Source organism: Canis lupus, chromosome 6 (assembly GCF_048164855.1).
Source record: "Canis lupus baileyi chromosome 6, mCanLup2.hap1, whole genome shotgun sequence".
Lineage (NCBI taxonomy): Eukaryota > Metazoa > Chordata > Mammalia > Carnivora > Canidae > Canis > Canis lupus.
This window is the reverse complement of record NC_132843.1, coordinates 48,971,818-48,994,772: the sequence shown is the minus strand read 5'-3', so window position 1 is coordinate 48,994,772 and position 22,955 is coordinate 48,971,818. Positions and strand designations below refer to the sequence as shown.

The 22,955-nt window shown below is 37.2% G+C and overlaps 1 protein-coding gene and 1 long non-coding RNA gene across 15 annotated transcripts in view; one reads left to right on the top strand and one right to left on the bottom strand.

Annotated features, from left to right (window-relative positions):
* LOC140635567 (uncharacterized) overlaps positions 1-9,800 on the top strand; it is a 56,952-nt gene extending 47,152 nt beyond the window's left edge. For all 8 annotated transcript variants that reach the window (XR_012032909.1, XR_012032908.1, XR_012032911.1 and 5 more), the window contains 3 exons: positions 1,774-1,825; positions 2,867-2,920; positions 9,633-9,800. This is a non-coding gene — a long non-coding RNA (uncharacterized lncRNA). The remainder of the gene's footprint in view (positions 1-1,773; positions 1,826-2,866; positions 2,921-9,632) is intronic.
* RGS7 (regulator of G protein signaling 7) overlaps positions 1-22,955 on the bottom strand; it is a 580,824-nt gene that overhangs the window by 193,851 nt on the left and 364,018 nt on the right. The gene's annotated exons all lie outside the window — the stretch shown is intronic.

Genomic DNA, 22,955 nt, shown 5'->3' with positions numbered 1-22,955 from the left:
AGTCAAGTTCAGTCAAGAAACTAGCATATGAACACAGAGAACAAAGGAAATTGTGGAGAGACATGTTTATTTATGTTCAAAAGACCTTGTAGCTCATTGATTTGAAATGCTTATGTATTAATTTCAATTGAGGATAGCTTAGGCAAGCTTTGTATTGTGCCCATATTAGAAAAGCAAATGTGACACTCCCATCCCTTTATCAAGAACGAGAATAAGTCAAAGCAACCACTGATTGCAAATTAAAATGCTAATTTCTACCCATTTTAATTTTTGATATATTCCTACTGAGAGCTACTGATTTTAGAAACTTTCAAGTGCCTCAGTAGCTTTCATTCTATTGAGTCCCCAGGAGTTTGCCTCAAGGATAAATTGGTTTCAGGCTCTATTATGAGGAAGTCTAAAATACTCTCAGGAAGAGTGAATGCCATCTTGGTGGAGAAAACACATTTCAACTTATGAAAGGCAAATTATTTTACATCATGGAATGTACTTTCAAATGCACAAAAGATTTGAGGAGACTAGCTTTTAAGGAAAGTAAAAATACACAATAGTTGAAGATGATAGGCCAGTGGTAAGTATGTAGTAGTTGCAACTGTTTAGTGCAATCTAAGCTTTATTGAATGTTTACTAAGTGCTTATGATTGGCTGAAAGGCCTGATATGTGTCGGGATTTTAATTCTCATAACAATCCTTTAGTTGCTATCACTATTTCTTGTTACAACAAAGGAAAGTAAAATAGAGAAGTTCAGTCATTTGCCCAAGGTCACACAGCTAAACAACTGAGATCTGAACTCACAGGCTGATACTAGGTTCGTGTTCTTTTGACCACTGAAGTGCCTAGGGGTATTGGGATTATGGCCTGGAGCATTTCATGCTCTGTATTGCTGAATATCATTAAGAACAAATTTGTGGGATGGAGGATTGTCCTTTCCTTTTATCTGTGCCTAGAAAGCCAGAGAGGTGAAGTATGGGAAATTAAAAAAGCTTTTCCTTGGGGATCCCTGGGTGGCTCAGCGGTTTGGCGCCTGCCTTTGGCCCAGGGCATGATCCTGGAGTCCCGGGATCGAGTCCCACATCGGGCTCCCGGCATGGAGCCTGCTTCTCTCTCCTCCTGTGCCTGTGCCTCTCTTTCTCTCTCTACATCTATCATGAATAAATAAATAAATCTTAAAAAATTAAAAAAAAAAAAAGCTTTTCCTTGAGTGGATGATATGACAGTTCATGGTAAGAACATAACTATCACAAGGATCATTTCCAGTGATTCTTCAGTTACCTAGTGGAGCTGCTGGAGGGGAATACAGAATGTAAACAATCAGATGTCTACTAGATAATGAACAAAGTCAATACTATAAATATAATTGAAGTACACTAACCTCCTGGATGCAAGGGCAGGCTGGTGTTAAAACTGAATCACAATAGGATGACAAATCCCTCAGGTGAAATACAGCCTAAATTTCTCAGGCTGTTTACTCAGCACATAGAATGAATTGCATATGGTGATATAGGAATACATTCTTAAAGTAACAGCACAGAGTGGATATAAGTTATCTCTTTAATGTATTTTTTAACGTCTTATAGCACTCAGCAATTCATAAATAATTAACCAATTATTTGTTTAATGTCTATTTCTCTCATTTGAAATTAAGCTCTGGATGGACAGTAACCATGGACAGTAATCAGGCAAAGTCATGCTCTGACAGTGCTTACATATATTATAGTGAGGTAGACAGATAACGGTAATCTTGTATAAAAATTATTATGAAATTATTTCAGATATTAAATACTGTGAAGAAAATCAAAAGGATACTCTGAGAGGAATCACAAGGTAAGGGAGGTATGATAATAATATTCCCTTTAGCCAAGAAATCACTTTATTGAATTTAAAGTGTCTACATTAAGTTGTTTGATAGGAAAGAGTTTGGAATGCATACCCAGTTTATAGAAACAAATAAAATTACAGTGTGTGCATAGACAAAGCTTAAATGTTGTAATATTATACTTGTTATATAGTTGAAGATTATGCATAATAAGAGAATGAGAAAGAAGAGCATAGTACACAGCCCTGTGCCCCTGAGCTCACATCAATATTAGATTTTGAGCCAGGAATGGAGACTGCAGATGACACATAGGGGAGGCAGGAGGGCATGGCATTACAAAGGCCAACCAAAAAAAGTGCTTCTGCCAAGAGATATGCTTATGAGCCAGGTAAGATGAAGGCAAAGAAGGTAGATACATGTGAGAACCCAGACAGATACAGTGAGCTTTTTTTTTTCTTTTTAAAAGATCATATTTAGTTACTTAGTTGAGAGATAGAAAGGGCATGTGCATGGAAGTGAGCATGAGCAGGATGAAGGGTGGAGGGAGATGGAGAGAGGAATCTTAAGCAGACTTCAAGCTGAGTGTGGAGCCCAAATCAAGAGTCCCATGCTTAGCCAACTGAGCCACCCAGGTGCCCCCAGGCATGGTGAGTTTTGTTGAGGGTACAGATGACTTTGGATAGGTAGAAAAGCAGAGGACAAGAGACACAAAACGGACAACAAAGTCAACAACAATATTCTTGTCGTTGTAGGGCTTACAATCTGGGAAGCAAGACAGGACATATCCATGAGACAAACTTTAAAACAAACATGGCAATTATAGCCAAATGCCATCAATGATCCAGAAAGCCAGAGAGAAGGATGAGCCTGGGTGGCCAGGGAGAGCTTCCAAGGATACAAGCCTTGATCCTTCTTTTCAAGAAATTAGTAATTAGATGACAAAAGAAGGGAGAAAGGATATTCTACACAAGGTGTTTGATCAATGTGGAAAAAATGGGTAAAAATCATTTGATCTTTTGGATTGCAACAGAGATTTTTTTTCCTCTCAGGATAATGGAAGATATGACCGAAGAGGCAGAGATCAATGGGACAACCTTCTTGAGGTGGGTCAGTAGGGTTCTAGGGCAGGGTTTTTGAAGTGGAAAAAAAATGCAGAAACTAAAGAAAGATGTTCTATAAGGTGGCACAAATCCAATGTTTTTCTCACTGATACAACACTTGCCATGGGGTGGGGAGGGGAAGAGTAGCAATGCAGTATAATGAATAGCATCCAATTTCTTTCAGCTTCAGGTACAGACACCAATATTTATTTTCAGTGCTGTTTTATGAAATTAAGAAAAAAAAACAATGTCATTACATTCACTCATTTTAAACAAAGCCCCCACTCCACAAATATAGCTTTTAAAAAAAAGAATCTAGCTTTTTAATAAAGAAAAAAAAGGCTGACAAAGGTCTTGTGATTATGATTTAAGACAATTTAGGTGGCAAATCAAACATTTTATTTTATTTTATTATTTTATTTTATTTTAATTATTTTTATTGGCGTTCAATTTGCCAACATTTAGCATAACACCCAGTGCTCATCCCACCAAGGGCCCCCCCTCAGTGCCCATCACCCAGTCATCCCATCCCCCCGCCCACCTCCCTTTCCACTACCCCTTGTTCATTTCCCAGAGTTAGGCGTCTCTCATGTTTTGTCACCCTCACTGATATTTTCGCTCATTTTCTCTCCTTTCCCTTTATTCCCTTTCACTAATTTTTATATTCCCCAAATGAATGAGACCATATAATGTTTGTCCTTTTCTGATTGACTTATTTCACTCAGCATAATACATTTTAGAAATAAGTTCCCACACATTTGCTATAGAACCTGTTGTTGCCATTTGAGCAGAATACTCTAAGTGCAAAATAAGAGATTTAATATTTCAAGCTTTCAAGATGAATGTTACATCTGAACATGAATAAATGCCATGATTATTCCATTACCTTGCATCCCTGGGTCTTATTTACCAACAGTTTTCCCAGCATGCTAATCTATTTATAGGTAAATTGAATAATTCTCCCAAAAGGAGATAACATACTTTTACTGACAACTTTTCCCTAAACTCCCTGATTTCACAGCATTGATACACAAATATACTTTACAGAAACAGTTGCTTATGCACACCAGGTTTGATATAAGCCACAGCTGCCAAAAAGACTGCATTAGCCTAATCTTATTTCATTTCTCTTTGGTGGTGTTCACCTTTTTAAATATAATTGATTGTGGCAATATGTGAAACAGAGAGGCACAAACAACAGACACCTCCATTATACTGATGATGGTTCTGCAGCTTTTTGCTGAAGGCATTCCCAAATGATGCATGGCACATGCTATAGCATCCATGTTTGCCCAAGAGCGTTTGATTAAACTATTATGTTGAGCATAAAGATTACTCTTCTAAGCACTAAGGGGGGCATTTGACGGGATGAGCACTGGGTGTTATACTATATGTTGTCAAATTGAACTCCAATAAAACATACCAAAAAAAAAGATTACTCTTCTTAGTGTGACACTTTCTCACTGGTATTGGCACTTTATTTAAATAGTATTTTTCCTCCTGTTATCAAGGCAATGATAATACAGGATGGACTGCGAGGCTTCCGAGGGGTTTCTATTTTCTTTTGCATCTTTTGAGACAACAGGTACATCCGATACTGATTAAGAGATGAGGATTTCTACTTTCCCCAGGGCACTGCAATAAATTTAAGTTGGTTTGGTATTGTCACAACTTATATAATTTTTAAAAATGTGCTGGGGCACCTGAATGGCTCAGTTGGTTAAGCATATGACTCTTGATTTTAGCTCAGGTCATGATTTCAGGGTCATGAGATTGAGCCCTGAGTTGGGCTCTGTGCTGAGCTGCTTAAGATTCTCTCTTGGGACACCAAGAGAGCTGGGTGGTTCAGTGGTTGAGTGTCTGCTTTTGGCTCAGGTCATAATCCTGGGGTTCTAGGATCAAGGATCTAGGACAGGGAGCCTGCTTCTCCCTCTGCCTATGTCTCTGCCTCTCTCTGTGTGTCTCTCATGAATAAATAAAAATTTTAAAAAGAAAAAAGATTCTCTCCCTCTGCTCCCACTCCTCCATGCACTCTCTCTCTCAAAATAAAATAAAATAAAATAAAAATAAAAATGTACACAGACACATGCCCATCAGTAGATGGCTCCACCTCCCATCCAGCTGTAGAAATCCTAATCTAGAGAGTCCCTGTTCTGTCTCTCTTTTCTTCATTGCCCCCATCATCATCAAGTCCTATTGGCTTTGTCAGCACAAGAATCTCAAAACCTGATTCATTCTCACCTTCTCTGTCACGACCCTAGTCTAAACCACCATCATCTCTCTATAGGTCTCTTAATGGTCTCTTGGCTTCCACTCTTCCTTATAAAGCCATTCTCCACAAAGCAGACAAAACAATCTTTAAAAATGCTCCTTTGGAAAATCTTCTCCACATATTACCAAAGATAGAAGCTGACACTCCAAGATTGTGATCAGGGGATGTGGGCCCAATTGGGCCAGCCCAAGTCACACCTCACCCCTTGACTAATAGATAAAGTGAGTGCCCCCAACAACACCTCAAACTAACCATGTTGAATGAATTCTTCTTATAGAGAAGGGGTGTTCTGATATCAAAAGAAAAGGGAAAGAAATGCTCCATAATAAAAAATAATGGATAGGTATTATATGCTCATGATGAAATTCTCACTGGCTCAAAATGAGAAAAACAAATATGACACATTAAATTAAAAAAAATTTTTTTGAGAGAGTGCATATGGGATGGGGAAGCGGCAGAATGAGAGGATCTCAAGCAGGCTCCAGGCTCACTGTGGAGCCTGATGTGGGGCTCAATCTCATGAAACTGAGATTATGACTTGAGCCAAAATCAAGAATTGAATGTTTAACCCACAGAGCTACCCAGGCAGCCCCTGCCTTGAAATTTTTATAAAGCTAAATATTATCAAATTTTAAATATTTCTGTATTTTTACACCTCTTTCTAATTTTTTGGTGATAAAATGCCCTTCCTTCTAATAAATTATAGCAATAGCAGTTATAGTTATTTTTTGATGTCTTTACTTGGCAAAATAAAACACTGACAATCCCTAAATATATTATTTAATTTCACTTTTTCATAATATCCAAACCTTTGTGAATCATTAATTTAGAGCACACATTTCCAAAGTGCATTTCAAACTGCAACTGAGGTTGCCTGCTAAAAAAGGATAAGAGAAGTTTATTGGTTTACTGTCAGATATGCTCAGAAGTTCTAGGTTAAAAAAATACTGTAAGAAAAAAAGGTATCCTCCTACAGGACTTCTCAGAAACTTAAAAATGCTAATGTACATATTGTGAATCCCTCCCAAAAAAGATTCAGTATATAGTATATCCCGCAATTACTTAACAAAGGAATTCTCTCATGAAGAGTCATCTTGAGATACTTCTCCTGGGAACTGCTAGTCTAGAGACACACGAAATACTTCATCAAACATTTGATGTTTGCTGGTAAATATAAAGGCATCATTACATTTTTTATAAAAAGAGGAAACTAAGAAACACGAGTGAAATTAAGATGTAAATTCTTAGTAACATATCACCCTTGACAACAACCTTAGTATTTTCAAAATAGTCTTTTCTTAGCTTGGTCTGCACATTTGTAAAAAAAAAAAAAAAAAAAGAAAAAAGAAAAAAGAAAAAAAAATTAACTCTCACCCATATGCTTGTATTTTCCCAAATGACTGAAATATGAAGTCTTTGTATAAATCTGAAACAGTATCCTTAGACCATTGCTGAAGTTGTGTTACTGTTGCCAGAGTAACTATCAAGTATCACCAGGCAGGGGAAAGCAGGGGAAAAAATCTTTCTTCAGGTATCAAGCATTGAACAAAGCAAGAGGCTTGGAAACTTGTGATGGAAAAGGATGTTAGAACACTATCATTCCGGTACCTGTAGATTAGAGCTAACAAGGTCAATTTAATGACAAAGAATCATGAGACAGTTATACAGCAACTCTACAAAAGGAAACAATAAATACTTTTAAAAACACCAGATAACACGCTTCTTGCTGTAAAGCCATGCTGGTTACATAAGAGGACACAAGTAGTTTTATAATTAGCACTAGCTTATGGAAGTCTTATGCTGTGTCATGCATGGAGTGGTAAAAAGGCTTCTGATTTATTCACTCAGAATTTATTGAGGCCATATGGAGAAGTAAGGGAGGCAATAAACTAATGTTAAGTAGACTGGACAATGGGCAAAGAATAAAATCCAGTATAATGATGGATGTTAATAAATATCTGTATCACTGATAGAAAATGAAAGTATGAAGCAATACTCATTTAGGGACACCCATCCTGTTCCCTTTTAATCCTGCAGTTCTTTTTATGATTAATAGATACTCAGGGTATAATGTTCACTATTTTAAGAGAGAAGGCACTGAACAGGATGGATTATTGGGAGAGGGGAGGTGGTTTTGCTGCACACTTAGGACGCAAGCATGGCTGTAGGTCTCAGGATACAGGGGGGAAATCATCCTTTCTTGTTGGGGTAGTGTGTGGTGGCAGGGAAACAGAACAGCAAGGCTAGATCACAGCAGATAGGCATCAGGTCATATGTAGCTCAGTCTTTGCTCTGAAGTCAAGTGATGTGATGTAAAGGGAATGTCTAAGTTCACCTCTCAAATTTCCAGGCCATATAGTTCATTAAAATATGGAAGAAGGCAGGGATGCAGAATTTCTCCAGGTATGCATACAATGCATTTATCTTTAGCATTTGAATACAGAGATCAGATAGAGGGATACTAAACAACAACAACACTCTAAGATCACTTCAAAGAAGGATCCAAAATAATTAATCATTTCTAGGATGATTAGGAAAAATTTCAGAACGGGGGTACAAAATACACTCAAGACAATTTCATAGTGTGCCTTCTCAATGGCATCTCTCAGTGACTGAGAGTTCTATGGATATACCAATTGTTTTCCTAAACGTCATAGCCAAAAAAAACAAAAAACAAAAAGTCATAGCTGAATCAACCTATTTAATCACCAACACTACCATTACCACCATTATCATCATCATCCTGGTCATCATTATAACTAACATAGATGGAATACTTAATATGTGTTTATCATTATTCTTAACCCTTTACATGAATTAGCTCTTTCAATGTAAACTTTCTTCAAAATTTCAGCTGAAATGCCATTTCTCTTCCTTCAATGAGATTTTCTCTTCCTCTATAAACTCATTTCTTTAATGAAAAAGAATATAACTCCACACTGTGATACAAATATGTTACTTATTTACCTTCTTAAAGGATATATTGTGATTGGTTCTACCTTTTGTCTCCCTTTACCCAACTACTGGTAATCCCACAATAAACTTTTTTTTTTTTTTTTTTTTTTTTTTTTTGTAAATAGGCAAAGTAAAACTAAACGCCTCAAGATCTAACATTTTTAAGATTCATTGTCATTTGAAATACAAATATGCCTTTGGATAGATCATTCAAAGAGGTCAATAAATTACCTTAATTTACCTATGTCAGACTGTGTATCTTCAAAATTCCCAGAAAATGAAGAACAAATTACAAATGAATCTTATGTTAATTATGATAGCAAAGTATGGGTTGATCATTAGCATATTAGGGGTACAAATACATACGACATTGAAAGAAACACAGAACAATTGTGCTTCTGGATATTTATACATCATTTTCTTGATATGCAAACAATTTTTATTCATTTGTCATGCCACCAAAGGTATAAAGGGCAAAAAAGTGTCATCTAGAATTGTTGTAGTTATTGGGTGCTTATACATCAAAAATCTGTTTAATTCTAAAACACATACAAAGTTAATATACTTTTCATTCCAAAAATGCCTTTGCCCAGTTTGATCTGAGTAACCAATACAACTTCCCAAAGAAACTTGTTATGTTATTTGATAAGTGATTCACTGATCCATTTTATAAATATGGATAATAAGGAGCAGGGATCCAAAGATTTGAATATGTGTACTGTACTAGAGACTAACACAGGGACACACATGCCCAGCTTCCCCTGCAGTTATGGTCATGTGATTGAGAACTAGCCAGTGTAAGTTGAGCAGAAATTCACATGCCTGGCTCATAAAATTTTCCCATGTATGGACCTTTGGGCATTTTCCCACTTGAATCCATAGACAAACATGGTGATCACAGGAGCCACAAAGTTAAGTCAAAGAAAAGGACAGGATAGAAGAAGATGGAGTGCCTGAATCAACCTGGCAAAAAGAGGACTAGGGACAACTGTTTTGGACTTTATATGAATAAGAAAACAATTTTTATTATAATGAAGTAACTAATGAACTAATATTTGAGAATTTATCTTTTAGAGCAGCTAAGGTACCTTAACTAACACAGAACTTGGCACCTACAAGTGAGATGTTGCTATAATAGAAACCCTCAGCTTTGTAGTCACAGAGTACATGGCTAGGAAATATGTATCTGAAGCTAGAAAGATGGAGATCTGTGGTAGTTGGGGACAACTTAAGTCCATCATGCACAATGACATGAAGGTCAACTAAGTGCTCTGGGGAGTGGATATGGAAAGATAGATTCACAGCTGTATTTATCACAATTGGCTGTTGTTGGCACATCTTTTTCTTTGGCATGCAGTAGATTAGATCTCATGATCCTTTGCAATTCATTGTGGTGTATAACTGAGTTCCAGCCATGAGGAAATAGTGGAGTGATATGTGCTGCTTTCTAGGCCTGCACATAATATTCTGCATATTTTCCTTTTGTAGCAAGATGAAGAAAAGCCAGAGACCTTGAAAGCAACCTGGTGACAATGACAGACCCATAAAATGGAAGAATGCTGGATCCATGAATCACTACTTGGAAGAGAGCTGCCTGCTGACTGAAGACACCTGCTTTGGACTATATATGCAATAAATAAACTTCTATTGTATTAAGACACTAAGATTGAGAGTCTTTGCTGTTACAACTGACAGTATTACCCTAACAATATATTCATACCTGTGTTAAAGAAAATTAAACATAAAACAATTTCAAGAGCCTAATTGCTGCTTCTATATCCTATCCCCAAATCTAACTATGATGATGCACCAGGAAGGACAGAAATTAGTCACACTTACTTACTCTTTAAGACAATTTTCACCTGCAGAACAACTGTGATGAATAACCCAAGGTGGCATATCTTCTTGAGGCCACTCTTGGTCTTTCAGTGCTGTAAATCAAATTTGTTCTTTAGAAAACCTCCAACTATCTCTATGAACTAGAGACATCAGAAAAGTAAAGAGGCATCATTTGTGCCCAAACCACTGGACTAAGGTCCTATTCCAAAGAGTTTTACCGATTTTGACAAATGTGTCCCTAAATACATGTGACATGCACAGGCAATGGGGTTATTTAATGAACATTTTTTTTTTTTTTTTTTACTGAATGCCCTTTTCCCCAAGGTTTTCTTGCAAGTAGCTTGACATGTGTAGATAACTATGAAAACATATGTAGATTCACATTTTTACCTTTTTAAAAACTTCTGTTCTCAGATATCTTGCTCCAGCTATTATAAATCTTGTTCTAAATAACCAAGAGCACATATCACACCTCCATAGGAACATGTCTCTGAAACTCTCATTTAGTAAAGCTGCCATATTTATCCAACAGGTGTGTGTGTGTATGTGTGTGTGTGTGTGTGCTTGTGTGTTTAGTTCAATTATACATGCAGTTCAGAAGTAAATGGAGATAGAAGTCTGTGCTAGAATTCATGGATTCAAAGTTTAATTGTGAGACTGAAAATATAACATGCTTTTAAAGGCATATTTTTATTCTGATTATTACTTTTTGAAAGGGAACTGAAAGAAAAAAATAGATTATACTAGTCACACTTTTGAAAAATTGACAAGGGACTTTTTACTTCTACTGCTTCAGTTTTTAGTTTTATGAATCCTCTGGCATTACTGGGAATTAAGTTTTACTATAATGATCTTTCACTGACATCAAATTCATTCCAATCACTTCAAAATCCAGAGTTTGGTATTACATGCTATGCTTTCTCATCACCTCATTTCTTACTGTAGTAACTTGATATGCTGAGACCTGAAAGAACTACCTGTAAAAGCTTATCTGACTTAATGTCCCTGGGTGATGTGCAGTCAATCTCTCTTATGAACACTTAACATAGCAATGACCCTTAGAATGGTGCTCTGCCTATTTTGAGGTTAAGCCCCAAAATTCGATATTTTCTGCAGAGTTCTCCCTCCAGTGGCAAAGGTGCCCCCATTATATTTGACCTCAAAACTCTGACTTTCCCTAATCCCTTCATGCAGATATCATCTGCAGAAAAGAAGCCACCAGGCATCAGACCCTAAACTAGCCTGATGTCACAGCTACAAACTCTTAATCACAATGATTGGAGAACCACTTTACTTACTACACTTAGGATTCTAGAGGCTCCCAGCACTCACTGTCAAAAGCTCAGGATCCTGGCTGTGAACTTAGTACCACCTTTGATAAAGGAGATATGATATCCTTTGATTTTTTTAAAGATTTTATTTATTCATAGAGATGCAGAGAGAGAGAGAGAGAGAGAGAGAGAGAGGCAGAGACACAGGCAGAGGAAGAAGCAGGCTCCATGCAGAGAGCCCGACACGGGACTCGATCCAGGGTCTCCAGATCACTCCCTGGGCTGCAGGCGGCGCTAAACTGCTGCACCACCGGGGCTACCCAGATGATATCCTTTGAGAACATACTGTCCTGCTAGACTTTGAACTTCTGGAGGATTAAAAGCATGTCTTATTTGTTGTATCCCTAAATTCTATCAAGTACTGGGACATGGTGGACTGTCTGAAAATGTCTGTGAGATTATTCGATGTAGTAAATAAGGAAGAAGCCAAGACTTCCTTGACCAACCATTGTGACTAAGATATCACAATGCAACATTTGCTATTTCTAAATTACCTAAAATGATATGAATCCCCCATATAATGCAGAGACAGAAAACTCTTATGAGGAAAGGATAATGGCAGCAGTTTCTTCAAGTGAATCCTGTCATGTGTGTGGGACAGGTAACTACAATCTCTGCATTTAGTTTGTTTAGCAAAGATATATCACATTTACTATGGAAAATTCAGGTAACACAAGAAGAGATAATAAAGAAGTAAAAATCCCCCAAAAGCCTATCACTCAGAAAAACACTCCTGCCAACATTTGTGTATGCATCTTTCTAGGTAAGTCTTTTTAGGTTGTCTGTGTTTATGCTTCCTAGAATTTATTTTTATTTCTGTTTTTGCTGTATGGTTTCTACTTCTCTTCCTCTTGTAAAATGAAAGGGAATATGTATCTTCTTTTAGTTTACTAGTGGCCACTTTTGGAGCTTTAAATAGTACATCTTTAAAATTTTAATTTAAGGTAGTTGATAGTGTTATATTAATTTCAGGTGTACAATATACAGATTCAACACTTCCATACATCACCCAGTGCTCATCAGAGCAAGTGCACTCCTTAATCCCCAACTCCTGTTTAATCCATCCCTGCTGTAACCAACTCCACTCTGGTAACCATCAGAGTGTTCTCTATAGTTAAGAGTCTGTTTCTTGGTTTCTCTTTCCCTCTCTCTCTCTTTTCCCTTTGCTCATCTGTTTTGGTTCTTAAATGGTACATGTTAATAAAGTTCTTAATTTACTAAGTTCAAATATAAAACAATGCTTATTGAAAAAAATGTAAAAGACTAAGGCTAGTTTACTTATATTTCCTCTCATCTCCATTTCATTGTAGCACGCTTCAAGATTTATACACCCTCTTACCCTAGAGAAATTATCATTAATTATTGTATTATAACATTGTCTTCTTTTGTATAGTTAGTATTTCTAATAGACATTGTGAAAAATTATATGTTCAAATGATTTAAAATGCTCATTATTAGTCCATTCATTCTACAAATGAGTTTTTAAAATAATTATCCACTTTCAGTCCATTAAACTATACCTTCTAGAATATTTCCTGAGTCTTTGAAATACTTTGTCTTTGAATTTGTGTACTTCTATTTTCTTTCCATAATTTGATTATACAGTTTTGCCTCAAATTTTGAATATCTTGCTGCATTGTCTTTGTGATACAATGTTGCAGAGGAAAAAGTCTGAATCCAAGGTAGTTTTTTCCTTTATAATTTCTTTTATGTGTATGCTTGTAGAAATATTTATAGATCTTTGCATCACAATAACCTACCACAATTATTTTTTTTCCAGCCTTACTGAGGTATAATTGACAAATAAAATTGTATATATGAGCAATGTGATTTCATATATGCATACATTGTGAAATTATTATCATGATCAAGTTACTTAACATTTCTATTATCTCACAAAGTTACATGTATGAGAACCCTTAAGATCTCCTCTCTTAGCATATGTCAAGTATACAATACAGTATTATTATTATTATTATTATTATTTGAGAAAGAGTGTGGGGGAGGAGCAAAGGGAGAGGGAGAATCTTAAGCAGGCACCACACTTAGTGTGGAGCTCAATCAGATGTGGGGCTCAATCTCACAACCATGAGATCATGACCTGAGCTGAAACCAAGAGTTGGATGCTTAATTGACTCAGCCACCCAGGGACCCCTATTATACAGTATTATTAACTATAATCACCACACTGTACATCGGATCTCCAGATCTCATTCACCTTATAACTGAGATTTGTTCCATCTGATAAACATCTTCCCATCTCTCATACCCTCAGCTCTTGGCAACCACCATTCTACTTTCTGTTTCTATGAGAGTTCACTTTTTTTTTTTTTCTTAGATTCCACATATAAGTGAGATCATACAGTATTTGCCTTTTTTCTCTCTGGCTTCTTTCACTTATCATTATGTCCTCCAGGTTCATCTATGTTGGCACAAATGGCAGGATTTCCTTTAAGGTTGATTAATATCACCTTGTGTGTGTGTGTGCGTGTGTGTGTATACATTCCATTCCATTTTATTTCATTTTCTTTTTTTAAAATTTAATTTTCTTTATCTAGTGATTAACACTTAGGTTTCCACATCTTGGCTATTGTGAATAATTCTCCAGTCAACACAAGAGTGCAGATACCTCTCCAAGATCCTGATTTCATTCCCTTTAGATATATTCCCAGAGATGGGATTGCTAGATCATACGGTAGTACTATTTTTAATTTTTTGAGGATCCTTCATACTGTTTTCCATAGTGGCTGCACCAATCTACATTCCCACCAACAGTGCACAAAGATTCTCTTTTCTCCACATCCTTACCAACACTTATCTCTTGCCATTTTGATACTAGCAATCGTAACAGGTGTGAGGCGATAGCTTATTGTAGTTTCAATTTACATTTCCCGGTGGTTAATGATGCTGAGCATCTTTTCATATACTTTTTGGTAATTTGTATACCTTTTTTGAAAAAATGTCTTAGGCCTAGAAATCAGGCACTAGAAATCAGGCAGCCATAATCTCTTGATTTCTCTCCTCAGTTCCAAGTATCCTTAAGTCACAAATGAACTACAGATAGAAACAGCAGAAGCAAAACTCAGATTTATTACCCTAAGTGATGGCTATCTTTCTGACACTGATTATGTTCTGCAAATGTTAAGTAAGTGGTTCTGGTCTGTCCGTGATTAGCTGTGTGAATGAAGCCCAGGGAGATGAAGTCAGCCTGCAGGCTTTAGGTGTTCTGGTTGTGAGACTTATTCTAGGAGGGAAAAGAGGAAGGCAAGGAGAAGCAAGGGCACCTTCTCATGTTCTCCAGCTCTTGGAAAGTCTGTTCAGCTCATCCAAACAGGGAAGGAGATGAGAAATGTGGATTAAAGTCATGTGGTAAACCTGATCATCAAAGAGTGTGATGGTTACAGGTGGTGAGTATCTAAGCATCCCTTTTTCCACCAAGAAGTACCTTTGGATTGCTCCCGGAATTAAGCTTGCAGCCTAGGTTCTCATGCCTGCACTATTCAGGGTTGGACTGCTCGCACTTCAGACAGGAAGATGTTACATCTAAAATGGAAAATACCAAGAAGGTCTACAATACCAAAGTATCAGGTCTTATGCCTGTTTTTTCAATCATCTTTTTTTTTTTATTGCTATTGAACTGTGTTGTGAGTTCCTTAATATATTTTGGATATTTATCACTTATCAGAGATGGTTTGCAAATATTTTCTCCCAATTCATAGGTTGTCTTTTCATTTTGGTGATTAATTACCATACAGAAACTTTTTAAATTTTAGATAGTCCCTCTTGTTTACTTTTGCTTTTTTTGCTTGTGCTTTTGGTGTGGTGTCCAAAAAATGATTGCCAAGACAAATGTCAAGAAGCTTTTGCTCTGTGTTTTCTTCTAGAAGTTTCACATTTTCAAGTCTTAACATTTAAGTCTTTAATCCATTTCAAGTAGTTAACTATTGTGTATAGTGTAAGACAGGGGTCTGATTTCATTCTTTTGTATGTGGATTTCCAGTTTCCCTAGCATCATTTATTTAAGAAATGCATCCTTTCCCCATTGTCAAATAATAGTTGACAGTGTGTGTGTGTGTGTGTGTGTGTGTGTGTGTGTGTGTTTCTGGGCTCTCTATTATCTTCCATTGCTCTTTATGTCTCTTTTCATTCCAGCTCCATACTGTTTTTATTACTATAGCTTTCTAATCTAGCTTGAAATCAGGAAGTGTGATGCCTCTAGCTTTGTTCTTTCTGAAGATTGTTTTGGCTTTTTTGGAGTCTTGTGGTTTAATACAGATTTTAGGATTTCTTTTCTATTTCTGTGAAAAACTGCCATTGGAATTTTTATGGGGATGGCAATGAATTTGTAGATTGTATTGGGTATAATGCACATTTCAACAATGTTAATTTTTCTAGTCCATGAACATGGAATATCTTTCCATATATTTGTATCTTCTTCAAATTTCTTCATAAACATCTTTAATTTTTAATGTACAGATCTTTCAACATCTCCTTGGCTAAATTTATTTCTGAGTATTTAATTTTCTTTATTATTATTGCAAGCAGGATTATTTTCTTAATTTCTCTTTCAAACACTTAATGTTAGTATATAGAATTGCAACTGATTTCTTTACAATGATTTTGTGTCCTACAACTTTACTGAATTATTTTATTGGTTCTAACAGTTTTTTTGGTAGTCTTTTGGGTTTTCTATATGTAAGATAATGTCATCTACATATGAAAAATTTTATTCTACCTTTCTGATTTGGATGCCTTTTATTTCTTTTTCTTATCTACTTGCTGTGTCTACAACTTCCAGTACTATGTGAAACACAAGTGGTAGCAATGGGTTTTACTGTGTTGTTCCTAATCTTAGAGGAAAAGCTTTCAGTTTTTCATCATTGAGTATGATGTTAGCTGTGGGCTTGACATATTATATTGAGATATATTCCTTCTATATCTAATTTGTTGAAAAATTTTTATCATGAAAGTCTGTTCAATTTAGCAAAATGCTTTTCCTGCATCTCTGTTGAGATGATCACATGATTTTTATCCTTTGTTTCTGTTAATATGGTGTATCATTTATTTATTTATTTTTTTAAGATTTTACTTATTTATTCATGGGAAACACACACGCACACACACAAAGAGAGAGAGAGAGAGAGAGAAAGAGAGGCAGAGACATAGGCAGAGGGAGAAGCGGGCTCCCCATGGATCATGAGGCAGATGCTCAACTACTGAACCACCCAGGTGCCCCCACACTTATTGATTTTTGTGTGTTCAAACATCCTGGCAACACAAGGATAAATCTCAGTTGAGCATAGTGTATAATCCTTTTACTATGTTGATGTATGTGCTTTGCTAGTATTTTATTGAGGATTTATGCATTTATGTTCATCAGGGGTATTGGTCTGTAATTTTCTTTTCTTGTAGTATCCTTGTCTGATTTTGGTATCAGGATAATGCTGAATCTCATAAAATAAGGAAGCATATTATGTCTAGATATATTTGAATAGTAAGGGCTATTCTATGCAAACCTGGCTTTTGCCCAAAACTAGAATGGGTGGATTCTCCTTGAAACTAATTCTTGTTTCTCTGTATGTTATTTGGAAAATATCTTTAGAACATGAGCCAGAGGGTAGAATTTGTGGTTTCTACTCTTTTTAAATTTTTTTTTTTTAAGAAGGCGTTTGTAAGGGAAAGGAAAGGGGCCTTGAGTAGTTACAGTCAGGGATTCTGTTTTCTTTTTCCTCCACCAATTAGTTTGAATCCCCAGGAACATGGACCAGCTCCACAAAATTGAAAGTGTGCCATGGAATTTTGTAGAAAGTACCTTTAGGATTTTGACTTCTTTCTCTAGTTGGGGTAGAGCGGCCAAACATTTTATGATATCCTTGTGGTTTGTGATTCAATATTTTCTCATATTCTCCCAACTATTTCATTTTCTCCTGACATTTTGGGTAGAGACATTTGATCCCTTAAAGATATGTCTCTTGGCTTGCCAAAGGAGGGAAGTGGTGCCATTTAAGCGAAGGCCTTGACAAACCATTTGTCATTAGTGGGGAGGAAGAATTTTGAATTATTCCATATCTTCCTTGAACTGCCCACACCTTGAATACTTCAGCCTCTCAAAATTAAAGAATACCAGTGACAGTGTATTCAGAATTCTTTCCTGAGACTCCCCTCATACTGCAAATCTCTCCAAATAGGAATGATCTCCTAAATGCTCATGTCTTCCTTTCAATTTGGTATAAATTATTCTGTAGTGATACTGAAAGGGCACAGCATGTTACTGAGAACTTTTTTTAAAGACGAAAATGCATTTTAAAAAAAGATTTTATATTACTTCTATTGCTTCATAGCTTCATAAGAGTGGAACACCATAAACTTAAGTATAAAATTATCATTTTTCCTGGAAGTCTGTCTGAGATTTCCTAATACTAAGAAAATTTTATAAATGAGGAGACAACTGGGTTGGAAAGTTTCATTGAAGCCTGAAGTTTTTAAGAACAGTGGCTCCAGAGTTGTTGAGGAAGCCAAACTGTTTCTAATTCTCTCTTAACCCCCAGTGCTTGTTGGACTTATTGCCTGCCTTTTCTCTCTGGAAGTGTTTTATCTGACCTCAACTGTCCCTGAAAATAGGCCGTTTTATAAATCCAGCATCCTTTCTACAGATCTGGAGTCTAAAACCCAGTGTTTCTTCTGGAAAATTTCTTCCTGATCCTAACTCTGCCGTGCCACTGACATAAGCCTGTCAGTTACCATCTGAGGACTTTGAAACAATTATGGATCAGGATTATTAGTGCTACATTTAGCCATCTTATGCCATTTTGTGGACTGGCCTTAAAAAATGAAATTCTATTAATGACACATTATGGGGGAACGCATTTTATCCAATAGATGACAAAATAACTTAGAAATAAAACCTAATAATAGGGATCCCTGGGTGGCGCAGCGGTTTGGTGCCTGCCTTTGGCCCAGGGCGCGATCCCGGAGACCCCAGATCGAATCCCACGTCAGGCTCCCGGTGCATGGAGCCTGCTTCTGTCTCTGCCTCTCTCTCTCTCTCTCTGTGTGACTATCATAAAAAAAAAAAAAAAAAAAAAACAACCTAATAATAATTGGGCACTTGTCTGTATTATGCTATTGTTTTGTGAGTATTATTATTATCTCTTATAATTTGTAAGCCTTTTAAAAGGAAAATACTCATTTTTTTTTAAGTATTTTTTTTCAATTTTTATTTATTTATGATAGTCACAGAGAGAGAGAGAGAGAGAGGCAGAGACACAGGCCGACGGAGAAGCAGGCTCCATGCACCGGGAGCCCGATGTGGGATTCGATCCCGGGTCTCCAGGATCGCGCCCTGGGCCAAAGGCAGGCGCCAAACCGCTGCGCCACCCCGGGATCCCCATTTTCTTTCAATTATCCATACTTACTTTTCAGGAAAATCACTTCTCTAAAGAGCTGGGGCTACTTTTTAAAGGGGCTTTTAATAATAGTTTTTACTTATCATCTTATTACCTTAATTCGTTCATTTAACAATAATTCTACCATTACAAGAAAAATGAGGTCAGGTGACAGCCATGTAGTGATTTCCAGTTGCCAAAAAGAGCTTGGAACATCTTTCAGTGAATATTTAAAATTCACTGCAAGAAGATACTTAAGAAGCTTTGGACTTTAAGAGGAAAAAGTATAAAAATATTTTCCAAAAATAGTAATTATCAAGTAAAAACAATAAAAAGCAAAATACTGACTTAAAACATTGAAGACAGCTGAGAAGTCATTTCCTCCTAGAAACTACCCCTGACCCTTCAGATTAAGTCAAGTCCTTTGGGCATCCATAAGCACCCTCTGCATGATTCTGTCGTTGCACTCCTTACGGTACTTGCAATCACCTGCTCACACATGTCTTTCTCACTAAACTGTAACTCTCACTTATGGTAGGAGGTGAGATCTCCTCTACTGATCTTTGTATTCTCAATGTCCAGGTGCTTTGTGTAAAGATTAATTCTCCCTGGGAGGGTAACTCAAATGGTCCATACCTCAAATCATAGACAGGTTTTTATGCTACTCTTTAGCCACTAGGCTTTTTTCTTCCTCTTTAATCTCTTCTCAAACTAGCAATTCCCTATGAAAGGGATGCACAGCAGGCAGTTGTGTGGTTGAAATTCACAGTTTAAATTTTACTACCCCTAAATCTCAGATGAGCTCAGAAGAATCAGGATGAAGATAAATGCTAGTGTTCCTCCAATGGCTTATTCTTCCAATAGCAGCAAATTTTCTGAGTAGCCAACAGGCCTCAGACTCAGATCTGCCTAGAGGCAGAGGGCTGTTGAGATTTAAAGTCTGTATTTATGGTCTTGATTACTTTTTGCTCAGAAAACAAGTTACTCTGAGCTTTGCACTGCAGCCATATGCTTCCCACCCCAGGTTTCTACCAAACCATGAGTGAGATGATGGGGTTACTACAACAGGGCATTCCTGGGAGACACAGTGCATTTCTGACTATGATTTTAACTTAAGCCCTTCCAAATAGCCTTGTTGAACTTTTCATAGAGCTGCACTGGAATCTAAGACATTTTCATTCAACCCTCCACCCCTCTCTTTCCTTTTTCTCTTTTTTCCTCCTTGCCTCCTTCCTACTTTCCTTCCCACCTTCCTTCTTTCTTTTCCTCTTTCCCCTAGGGTCAGATTTGTACCATGGTCTGGCAAACGTGCTTTTATTTATCACAATAACATTCAAATATTTGTACTATATATTATACTGTCTAATGTACATCAGACAGAGGACTTTACATTCAATTGTCACCAATAGTACTTACCACTTAATAGATGAAGAGGAGCATTCTCATATGAACAAATCAACTTGTTACACAAATATCCAAGCCATTAAAAACTACGCACCATTCAAATCTTCTCAAATAATTGTTTACAATTCCCAGTCGTCTGTGAATGGCCTGTAGAAACCATCATGGTATGCGTGTGTGTGTGTGTGTGTGTGTGCGCACGCACGCATGTAGGAGTCACTACCAAATCTCAGAACAATGTTCATATGATGTTCCCATGTCCCTGCTTTAGGTCTATCTATATGCAATAACCCCAGGACAGGGTCAATAATCTGGAAACAAGACTCAACTTTCTTCATATGTGAGCCGAATGAGCCAATATCAACTCTTATAATCTCATAAGAATTACTAAGGATTAAAAAAACTTTTAGAGAATTTTCCTAAGAAGTAAAGGAATCTGCTTTCCTCCTAATTCCCCTGCCCCAACCTCCAGTTGATGTCTGAATAAATATGGAGAGAGAAGCCCACCAGGAAAGCATGGCCTCCGAGCCTCTTACCCATAGGTCATGGTGTCACTGTGATGGTACTATTATTAGTAATAGTATGTTGTGTCCCCTTTCTAGTCAAACTCTCTGGAAGATGTTATATAAGTCTGCTGCAAATTTGTTTCTAAACTTGCTAAATAATGCCAAATCATTTATAACATCTTGGATGCAGCTAGAAAGTTTGCTACTAAATTTATGCCCCATTTCACTGGGGAAAAAATCACATTCATATCCAATAATATTTAGCAAATCTCTGCACCTGCATAGCTCCTTACTTGTCATCAGGGTTATTTAATAACATCTACTGAAGGGAAATGCCAATTGCTCAAATGGAAGAATGCATAACAGTTGTGGGTCAGGACACCTGAATTCCAGCAGCATTTGTCTGATACACCATGAGCTCATCACCTGGGTGAGTCGTTTACTTTCTGGGGTAACCAATCAATCAATAAGTATAGGGAAAGTACTGCTACTGTCCTGAGCAGTGGAGCAATGTTCTATGTTTCTAAGAGAATGGTATATGCAAGGTCTTGTGTGTCTCTGGTTTTTTCATCCCATTTTTCAGACTGTATCACCTTTCTAGGACTGCCATAACAAAATGCCACAAACTGGTGGGTTTAAGGCAGGAGAAATGTATTGTCTTATAGTTATGGAAGTTAGGAGTCTAAAACTGACATGTCAGTAGGGCCATACTGCCTCTGAAACATATAGGAGAATTCTTCTTGCCTCTTCCTAGCTTCTGGTGCTTTGCTGACAATCTTTGACATTCCTTAGCTTACAGCTACAACTCTTCAACCTGTCTTTGTCATAATGGTGTCTCAACTCTTGTTTCTGTGCCTATATCTCTTCTCTTCATATAAGGATATCAGGTGTATTCAATTCTGGCCCACCCCAGAGATCGCATCTTAACTTGATTACATCAACAAAGACCCTCTTTCCAAATAAGGCCACATTCATAAGTACCGGAGGTTAGATCTTTAATACATCTTTTTTGAGGAACACAACTCAACCCACAATATTCACTAAGATTGGAAAACTGGTATCATTGAACTAAATATATTTGAATGTGTTCCTCAATATCTGATTTTTATGCCTTTTACAATGAACTGATCATTACTGATGGTATCCCATATACATGTTTCCAGAGTTCTGAGCTATCTTTATAGCTTCTCATTTACAACATAGATGCCTTAGAAGCAATTTTTATTCTATTAGACATTTCTTTACCTTTGTAATACATCTAAAAATAGACAGACTACCCAGTTGGCTCAAATCTCAAGAGACATTTTAGTCCTCATGCTTCTATTGAAGTGTCTCAAATATCTTATTATAATAGGAGGCCAGATAAAAAGGGCTTTCCCTTTCCCCTTTAATCATAATTTACTGTGCACACTCTTGTAATGGGTCATATCTCAATGTTGCAGAAGACTTAGCTTGACTATAAGTGAAAGGATGATCTATCTGAAAACTGTTGGTAGACCACCAGGAAGCAGGGGATTCTTCCTGTAAGAAATTCTTGTGGGGGAACATGAATCTTGGCTCAGTGAACTTACACAGAAAAAAAGCTGTGGTCATACAAAGGCCAGAGAGTTGCTGAATACCTCAGTCTGTTTAATGCCTCTGGTATGTCTCCAGGCCCTTGGGACTGAAGTCTGAGATCTGTGGTACTCGGGAGGGGGGGGGGGGGGGTGTTTCACTTATTATTGGTCAAAAGAACTATTTTATGAACACTAAGACTCTCCAAAAGACAGGCACAGAAAGGATTTGTTACTTGGATATATCCAGAGCTTCACTTAGACCTGGGCAAAAGGGGCCTGGTATCTGATTTAATCAGGCGGGAGCCCACCTCTTTGGATCTCCATAGGGTGAAGGTTCCACACAGCTAAGGGAATGGATTCATCTACTGCTTATGCTCTTAATTCTAGACCATGCTTTTAGTACTCAGAAATTCTCTACCCAAATAGACTTGATTCTATGTCTATGGCCTTCCCAGGTCCAGTCCCCCATTTTTTCATCTTGATGGCAGATGGCTTATGCAATATGCATACAACAGGCTTGAAAGGTGGCTGGTGGTGGCTATTCATAGAGGTGGTGTAGATAGTGCTCAGATAGGGGATCCCTGGGTAGCTCAGCGGTTTAGTGCCTGCCTTTGGCCCAGGGCACAACCCTGGAGTCCCAGGATTGAGTCCCGCGTTGGGCTCCCGGCATGGAGCCTGCTTCCCTCTGCCTGTGTCTCTGCCTCTCTCTCTCTCTCTCTCTCTCTCCCTATGTCTCTCATAAATAAATAAATCTTTAAAAAAAAGATAGTGATTAGATATGCAGAATGGGGGC